Source organism: Lagopus muta, chromosome 30, assembly GCF_023343835.1.
Source record: "Lagopus muta isolate bLagMut1 chromosome 30, bLagMut1 primary, whole genome shotgun sequence".
NCBI classification, from domain to species: Eukaryota; Metazoa; Chordata; class Aves; order Galliformes; family Phasianidae; genus Lagopus; species Lagopus muta.
The window spans coordinates 1,359,077-1,376,764 of record NC_064462.1 but is presented as its reverse complement, the minus strand read 5'-3'; the positions used below and the strand labels follow the sequence as shown (position 1 = coordinate 1,376,764).

The window sequence follows — 17,688 nt, the reverse complement described above, 5'->3', positions numbered from 1 at the left end:
AACCCTAACCCTAACTCTAATGCAAACCTGGAACCTTGCTCTAAACCTTTTTGCAAATACTAACCCTCACACCAATATTAACCCAACCTGAACATCAACCCTAACCCTGACCCAGTCCCTAACCCAAAACAAACACTAACCCTAATCCTAACCTTAATCCTAACCCCAGCTGTATCCTAACCCTAAATGTAAACCTAGCACTGAACCTAACCCTAACCCTTACCCTCAAACTTAACCGAACCCTAACCCTACCCTAGCCCAAACCCTAACCCCAAGCATAACTCTAAAACTCAACACTAACACCAAACTCTAACACTAACCCTAACCTAAGCTTTCACTACCCCAAACCAAAAACTAACTCTAACCCTAACCAAGTCCAGCAAGACCCCTTCTTCTCCATTTGTGGCCCAGCAAGCCCCCTTTCTTCTAGTTCAGGACCCAGCAAGCACCTTCTTTTTGCTTTGTGGCACAGCACACCCACTTCTTTCTGGGTATGGACCAGCAAGCCCCCTCCTTCTGGGTTTGAGTCCAGCAAGCCCCCTTCTGGTTTGTTGCCCAGCACTCCTCCTTTCTTCTGGGTATGGTCTAACAAGCCCTCTTCCTTCTGGGCTTAGGAGCAGCAAAACCCTTCTCTATTCATTTCAGCCCAGCAAGGACCTTTCCTTCCAGCTTTGGGCCCAGCAATCCTCATTCCTTCTGACGTTTGACCTTTCCAGCCTCTCTTCTTCACTGTTTCAGTAGAGCAAGTCCAGTTCTTTCTGGCTTTGAGCTGAGCAAGCCCTCTGCCATCGGGGTTTCTTCCTGGTGAGCCCCCTTCCTTCTCAGTTTCTGCAAAGCAAGAATCTCCCTGACGGATTTGCTGCCCAGCAGGCTGCTTTCCTGCTCCATTCTGCCCCAGGAAGCCCCGTTCCTTCTGTGTTTCAGTCCAGCCAGTCCCTTCTTTTTGGTTTCTGGCCCAGGACAACCCCTTTCTTCTGGGTACGGAGCAGCAAGCCCCCTTTCTTCTGGCTTTGGGCACAGGAAGGCCCACGTGTACAAAGGGACTGTAAAAAGCCCAAGCAAGCAGATAAAAATGCTTGTGCTGTTCCAACTGGACCTTGTGCCCGGTGCAGGAGGGGGCCACACCGGGCGAGAGAGCGCGGATCTAAACACCCTGTTGCTGCAAGGCCCTGTGATCTGCTGGGAAACGGGAAGAAGAGCGCGATACCACACACCGTGACAGCAAATATGGGCCTCAACTGGTTGGCCACTGCCTGGCCAGCTCACTCAGATCAGCCACCACCAGCAGCGCAGGAGTGCATTTGCAATAGATGATCAGGATCGTTCACATCCGAGCATCAGACACAGCACAGCATAGCACAGCGTACACTATCAAGAACTTGAACAAACGGCACGAAACATGATGTGTGAAGGGCCCAGGACTGCCACAGAGCCCAGGGAGGCTGATGGTTGCACCCTGCCAGCGAGGGGTGGACGGAACCTCGCGAGGCAGAGCTGTGCAGCCTCAAGTTAGGGATTGTTCCCAGCTCTCTGAGCAGCAAGGCTGGGCCTGTGGGCAGCGGCACGTGGAAAAGCAAAACTAGTCAAGACAAAACAAACACACTTGAACTGAATTACAGTTTCAAGGAACCGCTGTTGACTACGAGCAACTGAACCCATGGCACAGCCCAAAATCCCAACAGTGTTACAAAAGAAGGCAGGCTGCCTGGGTGCTTTTCCACCCCGCTCAAGCCTTCACATAACGGAGGGGATACAGGTTTTAAGAACGGAGCCTTTATTCATGACACTGGAAAGATGTTTGAAAGCATCTGGTTTTCCATAAGGAGGAAAGGAAATCTGGCTTGCTACGATGCATTGATATAAAAATTGTGCCTCTAATACGAAAAAAAGGTTTGCATACTTGAGAGCACAGTACCATCAAGAATTCCTAACTAACAGTATTTTTGACAGAATAGGGAGAACAAGCTCTCATGGACAGAACTTAATAGTACAAAACAATCACAAGCATCCTACAGTGAATTCTGACCACTTGTGAGCGCAGTTCTTGAAGACAGCTGAAGAAACAGATCCCAGTAGGATCAAACCACACATATTTACACTCACACTGTAGAAGTAACATTGCCCGTTAACTGGAATACGCATCTTCACTGCTGTTCCAGAAGTCAGGGAAGCCTAGAAGCTAAACTTCAAGCTCAGGCGTTCACACTTGAAACAAAATTCCTCTTGCATCGTGCATAATTAAGGCAAATTTTGTTATCTTTTGAAAATACCTCGTACATAGTTTCTGCACAAAAATAAGAAAAATAAAACCACATATATTATATATATAATGGAACACTTACATATGGTCAGTCCAGCAGAATAAGGCACAAACAGTAAATAAAATGCAAATGCTTATATGAAGTTAATGGGTTATTCTGAATGGAATACAGCAAAATTCAACTGGATCTGAGTCTATTTGTTTCTTCCAGTGGGAATTCGACTCCACACAGATATTCCATGCTGTGTGATTTACAAAGATGCAGCGTGTAAGAACAAACTATCAGAAGTAGGCCATTTGTACAGTGACTGTATTTACAAGTGTGGTCCCTGTCAAACCACCTCTAACGAGGCTCCTCAATGGGGCTCTCCAACCTGAAGTCTAAGTGTTATTTTTTCCAGGAAATGAGGTACGTTTGGCTTCTTGCCCAGGCCACGGGAAATTTTGTATGCGTGCTGAATTTGCATATTGATATTGTCACTAATAACAATGACGCTACCTGCCCATATCGTTGGGGCACTTTGCAAAGAGTGCTCTGGCAGGTGCTCACAAGCATACTTTCTCAGTCTGCAATTCCTCAGAGATCACCGTGCGCAATGGCCCGCCTGCATCGGTGCGTTGTCAGGGTCAGAAACCTTTCAGGTGAGTTGACAGCAGTTGTCTGTTATCGACAAATCTGCACACGTGTGCTCAGAGAGAGAAGGGAGCGTTTCAAGATGAAAGGCACGCATCGTCATCTGCTGTCTGATTACAGCCTCAGAGTCCCTCCCACATAACAGACAGGTGCCTGTGACAGACAGGCAAATATCTCCAGCACCCAAACTGAAACAGTGGAAGCGAGGCACTTGAAAAAAATAATCCCTCACAAAGCCCACCTGAACTGCTCGGTTTCTAAACATTTTGACAGTCGTGATCACTAAGTCCATTCGGGGAGATGCCCATGTGCTCATCCTCTCAGCTGTACGTGTCCCTTTTTAAAGCCGCTGGGGGCAGGAAGCCTCCTCTGCATCCCAGCATCCCTGGCCTTTGGTTATTGCTAAAAGGTTTCCAGCTGACCACAGTTCTCTTTAGCTCCTGTTTGATCTTCCATCATCACAAAACAGCTGCTGTAAGGTCTTCTTCCCATTTGGCCTCTGACTAATCACATCTATCCTGATTTCTGATAGAGAGAATGCCTCTTTGTGGTCTAATGGGAGCAGTGAGGGATTCAACAAAGGAGCTTCCTTCCACTTTCAGAAAGAACTTTCATCAAAACGTAACTGAGCTAAGAAAACAGCTAGAGAACTGCTTACCATCTCCATCAATCACACGACTGCAGTGGAAACATACATCACCACACAGCTGAAGAGGAAGGAGAAACAACTAACTTTTAATTGATTTTATTGACAGTAATTTCTCAAATGTATCTCAATAGCTTTCCTGTTTTCTGTCAGTTTAAACAAAGGAGAATGATGGCAAATCTGATTTGGGTTCCCAATTCAATCTTGCGTCATCTAATCACAAAATGTCTTTATAGTATTAAAGATGAAAGCATTTCTTTACATCTACTCTACAAATACAGTTTTGTTTTGCTGCTTCCCTAATCCTGAGCATTTGAAATCCAGCAATGAAGAGTCACATACACATGTTTAGTAAGCATCCAGCTGAACATCTGTACATCCAATCAACACACAACTCTTGCCTGCTGCATGTTCTTGCTCTATCACGACTGCAATACTATTGCTAATCATGTATTAGTACTATTGATAAACATGGCATTTATTGTCTGCAGGGATGCCAGCAATATTTCAATCACCTGCCCCTCATCGCTGACAAAATTAGGATCCACCTGTGATTTGCAGATGCCTTACAACTCCCACATGTAATCCTCCTTTATTTATCCAAGCAAAGATGCGTACGTGACCCTTGCACCTGGCTTCCAAAGCAGAAAGCTCTATCCTTATGGTCCTGGACCGCACAGTCAAGGGAGGCTGGAGGGAAACGGTGCAACTACGTACAGCTCTTCTTTCAATGCTAGGTGCTGTCCTCTGCCAAGTTCAGTCTTTGTTGGTCTTCAGCAACCGGATGGAAGAGCTGCTTGATGCAGCGCATCTTAACGCACGGTCGTCTGAGAACTGCAGCTGTAAGGAAGTCCACGCCACCCAAAGGCTTTGTGTGAAACCACAGCTCCTGAGCGGCAGATCGTCCTGATGTGCTTGGGGAAAACTGGGTGTCACAAGCTGCTCCCATCTTAGACATCTGCAAAAGCTTGAAACAGCTCAAGATAAGCAACACTAAGCTTGAAGAGCAATTAGATTCTGATTAGCCCAGCTATCCTTTGTGAATTACCTGCAGTTTTCTTTCTGCAATGCAAAACTTACCTACAGAGAAACCCGCACAAACCGACTGCAGCAGAACACCTACTGATTAGGCTTTACACTCACAGGTGATCCTAAGAAAACAGACTCTCCCTGATTTTCCTGCTCCCATTAATAACATCTGTTTGTGAGGTTAAAAATCACAATTTTCAAAAACATGCAGCCTTACCTGATGGCTGCAGTGGGTTTCACAATACGCCAAGCCTTTTCTCTCTTGATGACCACGACCCAGGAATGGCTTTTCACATTTTGCACAAACAAAATGCTACGAAGAAAAGTACAGATTTTAAACAAGCTTGATTGATCCCGAGAAAAGCCTGCTAAGTAGGATGCATCAAATCTCTCTGAAAATAGCTACTGAACTCGTCACAAACAGGTCAGAAAGCTGTACTCATTGCCTGGCTTACATCCTGGCTCTCTTAGCACCGGTTTCATTAGATTTACATAAACGTAACCCAAAGCAAAATGCACGCCTCTGCATTTTCCCCATGATGTCAAACATCAGAGAAAGAAAAATGTAAGCTGACAATAGCACTGACACAGTACTACAGGTTGTTTTTCAAACCAGCCTCTGCCATGACACCGAAATGAGAGCTTCCCCTGTACTAAGAACCAAACAACTAACAACGTGTGCTACATCCTGCACTGCCCCTGATCCATGCATCGCTGGGGGACGCAGAAACACGCAGCTCCGTATTCTGCAGCTGCAGAAGCCGGCAAGACGAGGTGAGGGGAAGCTGACAAGAAAAGCATGCTCAGGCAACTCAACTGAAAACAAAGAATGTAGGCAAGACAACGACTGAGGCAGCTGAAGAAGACCAATGTTCTGCCCTCTGTATCAGAAAAATAATGTCAATCATTTTGCTGCCATAAGCAAGTTGGCACCCAGATTTCCTATTTCCTAAGGAAGCACCCTGTGCTGCAAACTGCAGTCTTCCATCCCGCCCCACTCCCATGCTTTACCCTCAGACTCTTCAGAGATTTAGATCGGAAGCTGGATGGCAAAACAGGCCCTAATTCTCTACATAACTGTGTGTATCACATTAGAGATATGAAAGCAACAGCTGCACGTCTATTCAAAAAAAATCCCTGAAGGATCCCACTGAAATGAGAGCATTTAGTAGTGAAAACGGTGATAAACTGGACTCATACTGGGAACCCACGTCAGGAAAATAAAAATCTGTTTAAAAATTACAAAACTTCTGCATCTGATTTGTTTCTAAGGGTCTGTGGCACTGTATCATCCTACTGATCCTGAAACATCACCAGCACAAAACACACACTTGACAGGAAATCTGGTGTCAAAGTGGATAAGTAGTTAATATTTCACGTGCACATTCTAAGATACCACTCTCAGTTTTGTGATGCATTCTAAGACCTTTTCCTCATAAAAGACACTTCGCTTACTCCATCTCAGCAGGAAAGCTTTAGGAACCAAACCCTGCACATCCCTCCCAACTTTCATTCCATTTTCATCATTACCAGTGACAGAAGGAAGGGTGAAGACCCACCTGCCAGCATTCTTGACAAATCCAATACCTGCCAATACCTGTTGGCAGATATCACAGCAGAAGCACTCTGGATACCAGCGGTTGTTTATAGCAGTCACACAACCAAGAATGAACTCACCTGTAGGAAACACAGTAACAGGATGTAAAATGCCCTGCTACACAAAGTTAAAAGAAGCCTGCAACTGAATCGCTAGAATTACGTCCTCGCTTTTGCCTTGCTCTTCTTCTAGAAAAGGACACTCTTGAATTGTCGTTCACACAGCGTTGGCTTCTACTCTGCTAGGTCTATAATCAAGCCTTGAAAGGGCTCCATACTCAAAGCACAACAGAACTGAGTTTGGGTGGCCTTGACCCTACTGCGAGAAAACTCCTGCAGTCAAAGTACAGTAGGATACGGAGATGCACAGAGATGCAGCAGGAGAATGCACCTGCTAAACAGCAAATCCAACACGCACACCAATTTCTGATCTACCACAGAGTCCTGTCCTGGGAGGCAGTGAAAAATGAGAAAACTACCATTTCTATTCTCTGCTGCACAGCCATGCCAAACACACACGCTGTTCTCTGCACGCACGCTGCAGCCAAGGCCCCTGAGCAGAGCAAACGCTGCCTACAACACGTCGGGAGCTCCGCTTCCTGCTGCTGCCAAAGGCTGAAAGCTGGCTCTCAAGAGCCCACAAATCAAACAGCTGTCAAAGAGGAGCGATCAGGCAGATAACAGCATGAACAAAATGAAGTCTCACATGCAGGCTGTGGCGTTCCCATGAAGTCACAGCTGTCCAAGAATAAAACGTGATCGTCTCTAGAAGTGTCGGGAAAGCTTGAGGCATCGCTGCTGACAGCAGCCCTGCTGATTTTGGCTACTCTCACTACAGTCAAAAACCGGAAAAGCCCACTTTCAGGCAGGATCCATGCGCTGCTGCAGCCCAGGTGGGTTTTTTCTCTCCGTGAAAAGCCTTCACATTAAGCTTACCTGACATAGGAAGTCACTAACTATCCTGTGAAACGTGGTACTCTTGAATCCACGAACCTTTCTCCCCGGTGCACAGGGCCCTGAACTTTTCAGCCGTTCGAGGGACAATGTGTGAAAGCAGCTCCGTGGCTGTGTGTCCTGAAGGTTCATCGCTGGCAGAAACGTCAAAATACACAACAACAGGGCTGGTGTCCTTTGACAGCTCCGCTGCCAGAGAGAGCTGGCCCTTCTGCAGCTCTGACAAGCTTTGCTGGCATTCTTCAATCTCCTCTCGAAAGAATCAGCCAGTTCTTGAACTTCTCATCTGACCGCAACTCGCTCTACTTCCACTTCACCGTCTGAAAACAAACCCAAGAAGAGATTTCCTTAGCTCTACTCACTGCAGCCAGAGATCAGCAGCTTTTGTTCTGTAGGATCTCCAGGGTAAAACAAAGCCAAACAAACTGCAGGAGAGACCGAAAAGAACTGTAAAAACCACCCAACCGACTCACCAGCATCACCTGTAGCTGTCCAAATTCAAACAGTTTGATGTTTCAGAGGGCAAGGAGTTCATTTCTGTGGCGATGACATGCTTTGCACGCACCTCAACAACTTGGTCCCTTCTCATGAGGGTCCTGGAATACTTCTGCTGTGTCCGGAAGAGGACCTTCAGCTCTCCAAGAGCTCTTGTCCCTGTTTGCTGTTTCTTGAGATTGGAGTGTAACTCCACCACCTGAGGGCAGTTCATTTTTGTCTTTTCCATCCATGTTTGTCAAGTCTGCTGTACGCTCCTTGGGTGGATCATCTTTCTTAGCGCAATTTGTATTGCACTCCTCTATGCCAAATTTAAATCCGCCTGGAGGCATCCACACTGAGAAGTTACATCTTCCCTCTGCAGGCTTCGCTTCAGCATCTGCCAGATTCTGAGAGGTACACGCTGGGGTTTTCCCATCGAGTTTAAAGGAAACTTCTTGAAGAGATACTGCTGAACGAGTTTTGTTTGCGTTCTGCAGGGCAACACATTTTGGGGCAGTGGGTTCATTTCTCACTGAAGAGATGTTACAGTCCCACTGCCCTTCCTTTTTCGCAAAGGCGGATCCTAATTTGTCCTGTGCGGCACCGACACAGGACTCTGCAGGTTTTAAAGCTGTGGGTGCAAACGCAGGTTTTGTAAAACAGCCTGGTTCAGGCAGAGGTGGATTTGCGCTCGCCTGGGGCAGGCCGTAGTTGTAGCGATCATCACCTCCACGAGGAGAAAGGATTCCAGCAGACGGAGCATCAAAACACACAGGTGCACCACAGGTGCCTTGAGGAAACACACCAGCACAAGTGCTGTGCAGGGGCGGCGCGTGGATCGCTTGTTGCTGAGCACGTCTACGTGCTGAGGTGCAGCTCCGTTCATGCCACAGACAGGCGCCTAAAGAAAAACACACCGTTACTTCCTCGTGCAAAAGGAGAAAAAGGGATCAGGGGGCTGAAGCCCATGCAACGTGCACTCTTCATAGCAAGGTGCACCTTAAAATTAGATCTCAACTCTCACCAGTTTAAACTGAAATCATACGTTCAAAACTTGGATGGTATCTGAACACACAGACTGGAGAGAAGCGTAAGTGAACTGACTCATTTCCTTTAGTATCAAAAAAGTCAAAACCAGCAAGTCCCCATACTACTGTGGGGAAAAGAACATGGCAGACAACGAGCAGAGGACATGTGCCAGCACGTTAAAAACATCTCTTGCTGGCTGTTTCTCCCAAACCCCACATCCCAAAGATCAGCTGATAATGGAACTTTCTGCCTGTCTCCAGCAGACCTCAAGTGCAGTAAATGCTCTCTAGGGAACCGCAGTTATACCCAGCTGCACACAGAATCACAACCAGCTGTTTTCAACAAAGCAGTAGAAATGGCTTGAGCAGATTCGTTTGTCCTCACCTCTGTTGGTGGTACATTGGTTGCAGCAGTTCTTCAAAGACACTGCGAGTCACAGCAGGTGACTGGCTACTGCAAACAGACGGGCCACAGGTAGCAACTGAAAAGGAACACCAAGAAGAGAGTTTGCATCCAGTTCTCATTTCCGACTTGAATGAACTTTCCCCAGGGACCAGTTTTACTCATTCATCTCAGAACACTGCAGAAAGGTTTTAAGAAGTCTCACTCTGTTTAGCTACGCGGTCAATTAAAAATTCAGCATCAACTTACCCTTCCAAGGAGCTTCACAAACATGCTGTGCTCTCCCATAACCATCTGACACAGGATCTGCTCCACAGCTTTCAGCAGGCCAGCGATGAGATGGCACGCTTACACTGCAACTGTTACGTTTCATTTCCCGTGTTTCATTCTGTTAAAGACAGGGTTTCAATTAAGAGAATGGAAACGTATGAAACACAGGTATGTGGGGAAAACCCAAGGAATGATCCCTACGACCCTTTGCTATTTAAAAGCACGTTCAAGATCTGAGACAAAAAAAAAGAAGAGTTAACTGCTGCAATAATCCACGATCTGCCCATGCTTTACAGAACCGAGACTGTTCCTTGAAGCTAGAAATAAACCCAGAGCCAAGATGACAACAGCTAAGCTGAAGAAAGCACAACTTTCTGCACACACAATCCTCAGGATTACTTCCTATATCTGAGTACCAAATTACAGTTTGTAGGCAACAAAGTTTCACTCTTGCCCTGAATTTAAGCGGATGTTTATAGCAGTTCTCTTCACTGAGTTAAGAGGCAGTCTGGCAAGTGAAGCTTAGTTCAATGCTTGGGTCACAAAGTACTCACCAGAACAAAAAGATCAACTGTTCTGCATCCAGTATAGTGACAAAAGCTGTTTACCTTTAAAGCTTCCACTTGCTGACACAGCTTTTGAAGTAAGGACTTGTGATCTTCTGCCCACTGAAGGAGAGTCTGAGCAAAGGCTTACTGAACTTGGATTTTCTTACACAAAAGGAACACTTCCCTAAAAGAGTAACCGGCTAATATACCTGGTAGGTGTTAGTTGGTGAGAAGAGAACTTCTTGGGTGATGGAACTGCATCTTTCACTTCCACGTGCGCAGCTCGTGAGATGTTTCTGGAGGCAAGACTTCCCTCCTCACCGTTCTCCCCAAGCTCCCGGATCACTGCGCTCAGCATTTCCGTCACAGCTCTAACAGATAGCGGCAGCTAGAAATTGATTGGAAACGCAAGTCGTGAGGGCAGTTCTTCCTCAGAGCAAGAGACTGCGTCCTGATCTACGGCTGAACAGTGCACACGGCTTTCTGCAGAAACTCTGGGTGTTTTTGTTGTTGTTTTCCCCCAGGAAAGCCCTACATCTGTTAACATTAACTAAGAGGACCATTCACACAAGCATTAATTCCTTTACTTACTTGGGCAGCTACTGACGGGTCAGAGGAGCTTTCCTCAATCACCTTCATCAGGCAGTGCTGCCTTTCAACAAGACAGGCTTTGCGTTCTTCTTGTTCCTCTGGTAGCACACCATCACTCTCAACCTCCTCTGCCTTTCTTTGACAAAGCTAAGTAACAGCATATCGATCAGGAAGAATTGGTCAGAACGCAAGTGACAGAAAAGCATTCTGAGGGAATGCAATTCACAAACTTACAGTGCATAGGTTCCAGTACGAAACCGCATTGTTAACAGCTTCAAAGGCTAATAAAGCATCATCAGTTTTGCCTTCAGCTGCACCCAGCATTGCAAAAGCCACACGTGCCTCTTCTTCACAGGCTGCAACCTGGAGGACCTACAACCAAAGCCACAGACAAGTCACACACAACACAGTGTGGACACCTGGAACAGTCGGTGTAAGACTGTAAGCATCTAGTAAGTAGGCAGACAGGAGGAGGTTAAGACTATGCCTGGTTTCCCTGTATGACAGGAAAGCAGCTTTTCAGAAAGCTGGTACTAAGGCAGTTCAGTGTCCTCCAATCACAGAGTTTTAAAACTCCGAGGAGTTCAACAGAAAGATACTACCAAATCTCAGCATTAGCAGTACAGTGACAAAAAAATAAGACAACCACCACCCATCAACACACAAAGCCAACCAAAACAAAACACCAACCAAACAACCATTCGCATGCAAGCCCGCGACGTACAACCCCTCTTACTCTCCTCTTTGAATATCCATCAGTACCTGGATGTCCACACCATGGAAATGCTTGAAGAGAGGATCAGCAGGTTCAGGAATACTTCTGTGCTTTTTGATAGTTTTCAACCTAAGCAGAATTTCCTTCCAGTAGCAGACGCTTCTTCCAATAGATTCCTTCTGGTCGCACGAGTTCAGGCTAACGCCCTGTTGAGGAAGAGAAATTCAAACTGTCACAGAAAATCCCAATAAAATGTCATTCTTACTTTTTCTTCTCTGATGCAGTTGTTTTCTCGAGAAGTTTCAAGAACTTTTCTCTGACACTTGGGACGTATTTCAGAAGGTCTCTCTATAGTCACAGAAAGCAACATGGGGAGAAAACAACGTTGCTTTTACCTGTGCCGTTCAGAGTCGTGAGGTAGAGAGTACTTGTCAGGCAAGGTGGTTGCTCCAGTCATGCCACCAAAATCAGCAGCACTTCTCAATACTACATTCTCATCTGATTTTATTTAGCCTGTTACCTTTGCACATCAGAGAAAAACAGACGGTACTTATTTACAGACAATCTTAACTTACTGTTGCTTGCAGGCTTCTTGCCCAGTGTATAATTAAGGCAGGTGAAGGCCGTGTCTCTCCAGGGCTCACACAGTACTCAATCCACGCTGTACAAGAAGCTTCACCGTGGCTGCCGAGTCCGGCCTGAATGTCAACAGAAACATTCCTCAGTTAGCATTCCCTCTTTTCCATCTGCTCACACGTCACTTGTTTGATGAACACAACAAGCAGCTTTAGTCCTAAGCCAGTACTTTACAAATGCAGTATCAGAAACCATAAAGCCCGTTTTTACAAAGCTCTTCACCATCTCACACCCCTGCAGCAAAAAGCCTTGAACGTTCAAACAAAAGGAACTGGTTTTATGCAGCCCATGGCAATCTATTCAGAAGCCCTCTAGAAGGTTGCTTCCAATATTTCCAAACTGAAGAATTCCTACGTTGTTTTTTTCTGCATGAGAGTACACACAGCATCCCACCAGGACCTTTGCTTCTCAGTACAGTTCTGTTTGCACAGCAGCAACGGTAAGCAAGGAGGTTGATGTGTGCCACGATGAGTGCTGAACTTCTCTTGCAGTTCTAAGTTGCTAGTGAACACCATCCCGAGGAAAAAATCCTGCTTTGGTAAAAACAAACAAACAGAAGGAATTAGGGACCAAAAACCCGGCATTTAAATGCATTTAAGAACTTGGGAAGCTTGCTTACTTCAGGGACCAGCAGGCAAACAGACTCAGGAGCACCTGTTTCCAGTCTCGATGTCTCGTGGGCGAGTGAAAAAGTTGTTGTAACGATCTGCGCAGTGGGAATAACACTGACACAGAATTCCACTGCAAGCCAAGCCACGCGAGGTGCTGGAGACTACAGCTGTGCATCCGAACAGCACCTGTGCAACAACAAGGGTTGTGAGAAGCTAGGGTCTGCGTCCGAGTTAGGAAGACCTGCATCTGATCAGAGCTGGGTTTCACTGCTAGAGGAGCGAGCTCTGAACGTTTCTCCCATCAAAGCACTTCCCCACCAACCTCCTCCCACCTGCTCGCCTCTGTCTAACAAGCTGCAACTAAGAAGTTCCAAGTAAGATGCTGCTTTCTTCAAGTAACTTCTGCACCTGTTCACATTACACAAATAACTCCTGCAGAAGCAACAGCTACTTCACAGAAGGGCGCAACCAAAGTACATTGGCACTTGTCAGTGGTTTTGACAAAGCACAGAATGGAGATAACATCACACTTCTCTAACAAGGAAAATCTTTGGCCTACGAGCAAGAAGCACAAACCGTTTTTTAAATGGTGCGTTATGTATTTCAAAACATGATGAACAAACTTCTTCAGAGAGGCCGCAGTAGCAGAAACTTCTATTTTATATATAAAACAGATGCACAAATATAACACACATACAAAGAGAAAGGGCCATAAGCCTCATTGCTTTGCACCCTGAATAGTCTACATGTTTCCGACCACTAACAGCCAAGTAGGAGGCCACCAGCATTCTACTCTTGTTACGCTCAAATTCAAAGCCAGACTTCATCATCAGGTTAAGCTTAAAAAATGGGAAGACCTCATTAGTTCACAACTCATGCTGGAATTATTTCACTTTCATGCCTCTAACCTGTGTTCATAGATGACACATAAATAAGTACGGGCCTTCCTGTCAGCCCTTACCAGCGTACAAGCACACAAAGCTCAACAGGCAGCTTCAACTGGAAATGAATCAGAACAGACCAGAAGACAACAGTGTGGAAGCAGGAAGTATGTGAGAAATTCTTCAGAACCTGGCATGATGACGCTGCCTCTCCGCTGCAGCTGAAGGTGAAACTTCTTGCAAAGCACCCTCTCATTAGGGGAACGATGAACAGCTATGACAGACACTGGTCTGTTGCTGCAAATGAAGCACTTGGAGAAGAACCTCTGATACAGAGTCACGTGTATGCGGAGTTTAAGCAGCACCTCTCACCAATATCGTGTTCAGTAACTTCTCCTTGCTCTGGTGCCTGGGGACTGACATCTCCCACATCATCTGTGCCGAGAAAAATCTCTCTTTAGAAGCTCCACTCCCAACGAGGCTTTCAAACAATGTAAATAAACCACTTTTGTTTGCAAAAGATTCCACAATCTCTTTCAAGAAGTCTTCCTTGCCGTGGCTTCAGTTCAGCAGCACATGACCTAGAGAAACATGGTGTCACATAAGAACACTCAAACAAGGACAACAATGTTTGATGCAGTGGGTTGTTCCTGCTGCTTCAGGCTGGGAAGCAAGATTTCCCCTTATGATATTTGCAAATTTCTAACTTACACTCTCCCTGTAATTAAGCCACTCTTTTAGCATATGGGCTGACAGCAGTCCCAAGGCATTTTCAAATCCAGTTCTCCAGAGTTACTGTGAATTTTTATTATAAGGGCACTGCAATTGTCTTCAAAATAAGTAGCTGTCAGTCTCATCTATTCAGGAACAATTCAGCTCGATGCCCATCGTTTTCTTTGTTTTCATCTACAGCCCATAGGATAGTGAAGACTGAAAATGTCTGCCTCAGCTTTACCATAAAAAAAAAAAAAAAAAAGAAAGAAAGAAAAAAAGAAAGAAAAAAACGCAGCAAACCTGTTGGAACAAAGAAGGGAACAGAAGTGACAGGAAAAGAGCAGTATTTTCTTTTACACTTGGGACTAGCAGTGCGTACAAATAGTGTATTAGTAGGCAGAAACCAGCAGACTAGGAGACACTGAAAGTCAAATTCTATCTTAACGCCCTGGAGACAAAAAGAAAAAGCCCAGCACGTGTCAGGATCAAACCGCTGCTTGCAATTCATACGCAGCCAAAATGCAGAACGTTTTATGGCATGTTCCAAGACGCCAAGCGTGCTCTTTAACAAGCCTTTAACTCTGACATTAGCTGCTCATAAGATTAAAACGGAACTACGGAACATTTGTAATTACTAGTTTCATTACCAGACTGGCTTTTTCGGTCGCAGGCCAACATTTCCAGCACATCTTGCCCAGCACCATCTCCTCTTATTAGTTTTTACTTTGGTTTAGGAATCTGGCGAGGAAAGAAAAGAATTGCTACAGCTTCTTGACAATAAAAAGCAAATCTCTTCATTTAGTCTTACAAGTTAGGAAACAAGCTTGTTTCTTTTCAGGAAAGGACATGAGGTGAGTAACTGAACAATTGCAAACAGCTGTAAGAGCGCACAAGACAAAGCGATGTTCTGAGCACAAGCACTTGTGCAAAAGGAAAACTGATTGTATTCCATAAAGCACAGAATTCAGCTTGATCAAGCTCTGCTGTCTATGCAACAAGTGTGTGAGAGCTACCCAGCTCATTCCCCTCCCTCCCGTATCAATAACCTTAATGTTAGTTAATGCAGCTGCATTACAGAGAAGGGAACAGCCTACAGGAAATACACTCGTTAGCCCTTCAGAGTCATTGCACTGCTGACAAGTGAAACAGCTGAGATTTTCTTCACACCACTTGAAATCTTTTGAACAAGTACGGAAGGGTAAGATTTGGCGAGGAGACAGCCTTAAAAACAGCAGCTAGTTTTCGGAACGCAGGCGTTCAGTGTGTGCACAGCGAGAGCACTCAACTGCAACCACTGCAGGCACAAACTGAACAGGGACTTACATGGAAACTGTTCAGGTAACACCAGGCTGCGAGTTCACACGCATCTCTCCATCGTGCCGCGCTGCTCTGGGCTGTTTCCAGCAGGAAAGTTCCAGCACGCACGTAGAAGTGTCCCGCTCCGCACAGCGCCGGCCTCGGGCCGGCATCGCGACCGCCGCCTGGAGCGCGACATCAAGGCGCCCGCGGAGCCGCTCGTCTCCAGCGAGTTCCCCAGCGCCATCGCCGGGCCGCGCCGCCCGCCGGACGCCCCGCTCCCCCACCTGCCGGCGGCCGCCAGCCCGTGCTCGCCGCTCTCCAGGAAGTCCCGCACGGAGCGGAGCGGAGCGGGGCCGGGGCGGCGCGGGCTCGGCTTCGCTGAGGTCCCCCACGTCCCCGCAGCCGCAGCCGGGGCCCCGGAAGCGGAGCGATGGGGCCGGCGGGATGGCGGAGCCGCGAGGCTCCGCGCGGAGAAAGCGGCGCTCCGCCGCCCCGTGCCTCGGGGACGCCGGGCGGTCAGGGGAAGGCACCGCCGCCGGCCCCGTCCGTCCCCCGTCGGAACCCAGCTGTCCTCGGTAGGCGGAACCGAGCCGTCCTCCGTCGTTGCGGCGAGGCGCCGTCCCCGCTGAGTGACGTCATCAGCCCCGCGACCCGAGCAGGAGGCGGCCGTGCGGAGCAGCCGGGCCTCCGAGAGCCGCCTCGGCTTCTGCAGGTGGCTGTTCGGGGGGCATCGGGGCGGGGGCCGGGGTTCAGGTGCTGCAGGGGCCGCGTGCCGCTCTGCGTTGGCCTCGTGCCGTCACTGTGGTGCTCGGGGTTCCGCTCGGCGGGGGCGGCTGCCCTGCGTCTCCCCGCCTCCCCCACCCCGTGCGTTTCACTGCCCTCCTCCCCTCCCCCTGCCACGGATCGCCCACAACCCCCCCCCGTCCCTCTGTGTGACCCCCGGGGTTGCGCCTCCCTCCCCCTTTTTCCCCCTTCCGTTTCCCCCGTTCTGATCCCTGTAGTCCTCTTCCAGCCCTCCCCTCTGCACCTCCCCCATTCTGACCCCCAGGGTCCACCTATCTGTCCCCCCGCCCTCCCGATCCCTCCCCTGTCCCCCGTTCTGATCTCTAATGTCCCTCCACCCCATCACGAGTCTCCCCATTCTGTGCTCTAGAGTCCCCCCACTTTCCCAGTCCCCTCTATCTGACCCCCAGAATCCCCTCTCCTCCTCCCGGGTACCCCCACTCCATTTCCCCCATTCTGATCCTTAGAGTCTCCCATCACCCCCCATTACCTTCTCTTTGGCCCCCAGGGTCCCGTGTCCTCCTTGCTCCCCCCACCTTCTGACCCCTTTTTCTGACCTCTGGAGTCCCCTGTACCCCCCGTGTGCTCCTCCCTGACCCCTGGAGTCAGTTCCCCCATTTTGACCTCCATTCCCCCCCAACCGGACTCCTTTTCTGCCCAATAGAAGCCCCCCGCAACCCCTGGCTCTCTCCTCCCACCCCTTCCTCCCTCCAGCCCCAGATGCGCTTTCTGCCTTGCAGAGGCTCTGTTCACCCCTTTCCCTTCCACAACCCACTAAATTCTCCTCCAACTCTTTTTCAACCCCATAGGCACCCCACTCCTCTCTTCTCCCCCCCAATACTCCCCTGAGGTCTACCCCAGACTCCCACCCCATAGAAGCCCCCCACAACCTCCTCACCACTCCTGGACCCCCTTTCGTCCCTGTAGAGACCCCACTCTTTTTTTTCTCCTCACAATCCTCCATCCACTCCCAGACCTGCCCTTTCTGCCCTACAAAAACCCCTTTTCCCCCTTTCAACTCCTCAAGTTGCCCTCCACAATATTCCCCTCCACAATGTACCCCTCCACCCCCAGACCCTCCTTTCCACTCACAGAAGCCTCTTTCTCCTCTTTTCCCCCTCACAATCCCCTCTCCACCCCCAGGTCCCCTTTCCACATCACAGGGCTTCTAGCCCACCACAATCCCCCAGTTTCCCTCTTCCACCCTTTCTCCACCCCCAGACTTTCTTTCCACCTCTAGAAGCCTTGCTAGCCCCTTTTCTCCCTCCCGCAACCTCCCCTATCCACCCCTGGAGTCATGCAGAAGAATCTGCAGATGTCCTCCAGGGGTTTGGGGCATGCGGGGGTGTTCCCAGGTGGGTCCAGGGGGATCCTTGGGTTCATCCTGAAGGGTCTGGAGATGTCCCAGTGGGGTCTTGATGTCCAGGGGGTCTCCAGGATGCTCCCAGGGATCCCTTGAAGGATCTGGAAACTCCGAGGATGGGCCCAGGAGCTCTGAGGAGTCTCTAGGATGATCTGGAGATGTCCCACCAGTAGCCCCTATGGCCCCATAACCACTACAGCCTCATCTCATAGCCATCCCATATCCTTATCCCACACCTTTATCCCATCCC

The 17,688-nt window shown here is 48.3% G+C and overlaps 1 pseudogene; it reads right to left on the bottom strand.

Moving 5' to 3' along the window:
- Nucleotides 1-15,536, bottom strand: part of LOC125685972 (RANBP2-like and GRIP domain-containing protein 1) — a 73,319-nt pseudogene extending 57,783 nt beyond the window's left edge.
- Between the last annotated feature and the right edge of the window lie 2,152 nt (nucleotides 15,537-17,688).